The sequence below is a fragment of the Symphodus melops genome, assembly GCF_947650265.1.
Source record: "Symphodus melops genome assembly, chromosome: 9".
Classification (NCBI taxonomy): Eukaryota; Metazoa; Chordata; class Actinopteri; order Labriformes; family Labridae; genus Symphodus; species Symphodus melops.
This window is the reverse complement of record NC_136699.1, coordinates 26,455,508-26,460,507: the sequence shown is the minus strand read 5'-3', so window position 1 is coordinate 26,460,507 and position 5,000 is coordinate 26,455,508.

The following is a 5,000-nucleotide window of genomic DNA, read 5'->3' as shown; positions in this document are numbered from 1 at the left end:
CCAACAACCTGTTGGTCTACAAACAGACTTAGTGACACGCGGTGATGCAGTAAAGAATCAGTCTGAAGTTTTACTGTAATCTAGACGGGTCAGGATGTCAGATAAAGAGTGTAACCATGGTAACCAGTACCTGCCTACGAGAGAGAGGGAGGGACGGCTGCTGACTGAGATCACTTCAAGCAGCAACGACAACAAACACGTCCAGGACTGTGTGCAGGTGTGTGTACACACACACACACACACACACACACACACACACACACACACACACACACACACACACACACACACACACACACACACACACACACACACACACACACACACACACACACACACACACACACACACACACACACACACACACACACACACACACACACGGAGCAGTCCTGGTTCATTTCTTCAAACACTTTATTAATAAGTGCTGAAAAAAGAAGTTTCCGCTCCGCCTGAGAATCAGCTCATTTCCCCCCCTGAAGGTCACACGGTCACACTGCTCCACTTTACTGACACAGATTCACAACGAGGAGCGGAAAAGTTTCACGCTGACACTTTTCTTTCTCTCTCTCTTTAACAGGGTGAAAACATTTAATACACTTTACAGGGGGGAATGGATTATTGGCAAAGATAGCATCATGTGTGAACAAATGATTTCACACTCAGTGTTGGAGGTGCACACACACACATCTGCTGCACTTTAAACACTGACAATATTCACATCAAATACAGCCAGAAGAAGAAGACCTTTTAAACCTTTTATCCTCTTCAGTCATTTACAAACCATCTGTGCAGTCAACAAAGTATGTTGAATATTTTAGGAGGACTGAAATCCTTCTGCTCTGGGTGTTCACACACACTACACATACACTATCCCTGTCAGACAGGAAGGGGGCGGAGCTTCTGAGGCATGGTATGACGCAAAAAGAACGATGCAGTAGTGTGGCACGCAGCAGCAGACTCCTCTATACAACTCCATAAAGAGAATCAGTGTGTTTGTATCAGAGCTGTGTGTCGATGAACAGAATGTGAGCTGCAGAGTGGAGAACAGGAAACAGGATGCAGCAGGTTGATTAGAGCACGGAGATGGTAGGCTAAGCCCCTCCCACTGGCTCCAGGTGAATTCTCCTGATTATATCCTGCTGCCTTCTCTCAGTCAGCTCACTCCGACTCTCTGCAGGAGAAACATCAGGAGGCTGGAGGAGGAGAAACTCCGGCTGAAGTCGGGACGAGCTGAACACAGGAGGAAATATTCAGGGGAAATAAAGTGTGAGCGAGCGGGGCGGAACTGTCTATGTTTTTTTCTCATTTATTAGTTGTCGGCTAGCAGCTGCCACCTGTCACATAAAGAGGCCACGCCCCCTAAAGTTGGACATTCTAACAGTGTGTGTGTGTGTGTGTGTTATCTTTACTAACTTTTCTATAAAGGCCCTGCAGGTTTTTTTTACCTTCTGATATCTAGCAGATGCGATCAGGTGCATCCACATGTCGCTTCTATTCTTCATCCAGCGGAGCAACGCGGCCCCCCCTCCTCTTCCTCCACTCGTTCTCCTCCTCCCCCTCTGATCATCATCGACATGATCGTCCGTGTCCAGGGCCGTGTGCCACCACTGACCCTGCCGGCGTCGTGTCAGCCTCTGCCGGGCCGCAGCTGCAGGCGAGGGCTGGGTGGCGTGGGACATATGCTGCTTGTCTCTGAGGCCATCTGGACACGAACAACCCCCCACTCCCTCTCTCCCCCCTTTTCATTTCCTTCATCTCTCCTCGTCTCCTCACATCTCGGACTCGTCTTCCTTCATGTCTCCGGCAGTAAAACACACAGAGAAAACACAAACGGAGACAGGCAGAGATGTGAGCGCTCAGATAAATAACTGCTGTTTGTGACTCTGTGGGAGTTTGTGCGCGCTGTGTGTTCATCTTTGAGCTGTTAGAGAAAAGAGAGAATCATCCCACCAGGACATAAAGACCCCCAAAACGCTTCGCACTGCAGCAATTTGGATGTGAGAGACCGAAGACGACTCACCAAAGACTCAAAACAAAATCCACACAGAACAGAGAGCGAGAGAGAGAAACAGGGTTTGAATTATGAGGCAGAAAATATGTTTTACATTTCAGAGCCTGAAACAGCTCGATTTAAAAAGACTGCAGGTTGATTTCTCTTCTGCAATAATCACATTTCAATAGTCCAAAACTTATTTTTCTACCTGAGCAACAAATATTTCTCTTTTTGCAGTTCTTTTTTTCCCCTGTGCAGCTCTACATTCCTGCAGTGCAACACCTCCGTTTACAGTTATTATTCACAGCCCGGCTCTTTCAGACTCTGACAGCTGGGAGACACATCGGCTTCTTATGTTTTTCAACATATATTTTATTGAATCATTTTTGCAAAGGACAAAAAAAGAAAAATAGAAAAACAGGTACAGCACAATGTGAAGACAAGCAACTAAAAACAATAAGTACTAAGACTAACGTTAAAATGAGAAACAGAAACTAACAAATAAAAAGCGAGTGCACACACACACACACACACACACACACACACACACACACACTTTTCCCTCTGCCAATGCTCCTAATCACGCAATAAACCATCATCATCATCATCCTCCTCCTTCCCCTTGCATAGCGCGACCAGGCTGCACACTTATTCTGGTTTTCATACATTGATATAAAGTCAGCGCTCTTACCGTTGAGGGTGTTCGGTTTACCCTCCGCTGTGTCCCGTTTCTGTGCCAAACAGAGGCGGCCCATTTCCGCCAGGTAAATAGGCGGACGTGGCGCGCCAGTCTGATCACATGACGTCATTGATTGTTGAAAAGTTTGTTTTTAAATGATCTCCACAGATCAGCTGCTGTGTGATAAATAAAAGATGAATTTAAAAGGGAAAGTTAGTGCTGAGGAATGTAAAGGGCTAAAACCTGTTTATGAGAAAATGTCTGTTGTTTAAAATGTTATGTAAATCATAAGGCCCGGTGGGCGGGGCTTAAGTTTAAAAAGAAGGCTGCTGAGACCTTCAGGTCAGTCTGGTTACAGAGAAGGTAACAGCTACTGGAGACAGTTCTTTGTTTGCTCACTGCTCATGTAGCAGATTTGGGTTTTTTGTGAATATTTATTGCACATTCTTGTATATATGTAAATAATATATTTTTTCTATTTTTGTTTTTCTCATATGTGCACTTGTGGAGGCTGGTGAAAGATAAGTCCACCAATCACAGCCTGCGACTATGCCTTTGTGTTTTCAAACTTCTTGGGACCCTCTGTTCAAGTTTGAATGACGATAAAGAAAGTCTAAGTTCAGCTTCAGTTTTTAACACCAGAGGTCGCTCGTCTTGGTTCACACGGTCAACTCGAGCTGCACTGATTTAACACTCGACGTGGCTCATTCTCAACAATCAGCCGACAACACCTCCTTCAAGTCAGAGGTCTGTTTGAGCTGCAGATTTCTATCCTGGTCTCTGACCACTGACGGGGGGGGGGGGTTAAGATATCATCTTGTTAACATTTCTGAATTTAAATTCAAACTTAAGGAATGATGAGGTCGAACTCGATCTGTGTTCTGCTGCAGCAAACATAAGAAACAGATACAAACAGGACGTTTGTGACTGAGCTGAGCACAACGTGTCCGTCAGGGGTTTAAAACGTATTCAAACCATGTTTTCATTCAACGATGTGATCTCCCTCTGACACTCAGTCTAATTACAGCCTGTCCACCGTGTGTGATGGATTTACTCTGAGTTTTATTTGAACTGACCTGTAATTAACTTCAACAGTAACAACGTGGTGACAGTTTGCAGAGAGGAAAATGCTTCTGTCCCGTTTTACCTTGAAGCAGATGCAGTCCTGAGGGCAGATGATGGGACAGAATTCTTGTATTCAGTGTGAGCAGCCCACACACACACACACACACACACACACACACACACACACACACACGCACACACAGGCTGGAGGCTCTGCTCCATATGTCCTCTGCGCCCTTGTGTGACCGCGGCTGCACCCCGCTGCTCTTTATGGGTGTAAAGTGGAAATAATTGGCTGGCTCGTCGGGAAGAGGTCAGCGAGATGGGGAATGAAAATGAGGCAGAGCATTCTGGGAAAGGTCAGAGAGAGGGGGAATAGGAATGAGAGAGAAAGTGGAATATTTAAGGCCAATGGAGTGTGGCTTCCCCCGGGAGAGCGAGAGAGAGAGAGAGAGAGAGCGAGCGAGGGAGTGATGGATGGATGGACAGGACGTGTGAAGCAGTCACTCACACACCCTCTCTGTCCTGCTGCAGCCCCGTCCTTTATCTGCTGATCCGCTCACTCTGTCGTACTCAGAACAACATATCTACACCCAATCACATCTGTCCTGCTTAGAGCATGTCCTTTCCATCTCCAGCTGTGGAAGAGCAACACACCTGAATGAGCTTCAGGTACAAACGTCTGTAATAGCTGTGTCTTCATCCAGCAGCAGGGAGCTGGAACTGATGACAGAGAGTGATGTCACAGCTGGTGACAGGTTCCTCTTGAAACAGGAAGCAGTTTTATTCATGGCACAGCTGACTGCATCATGTCTAACCCTGTGCACTGACAGTCCTGGAAGGTCACCACATCAACCCTGTCACAACATTGTTCTGGAAGGTCCAGTCAGTGAGATGTCACAGTAAGTAGCTGAGCCATGGGACTCAACTCCATAATAATCACTGAGTCGTCTAATTCTTTCAGCTCGAGCCCCAGGGTCACGTGTTCTCCACTTCTATCACTGACACGTTTCTGATGGCGAGGGGACTTCTTCATGGTTTGGCAGTAACGGTTCGGCTCTGAGATGGATTAGATGATTCTCGGCCTGCTCCTCCTTGTGTGGAATAGAAGGAGCCTGGCCTTCATCAGCGAGTTCAGTAGTCTCCTCCTCTCCATCAGAAACCTTCAGGTCCCCGTGTGGCTCCGGCTCCGGCAGGACATGGACAGTTCTAACTGGAGCCACACACCACCAGGAAATGGAATTCATTACGTTCAATCCT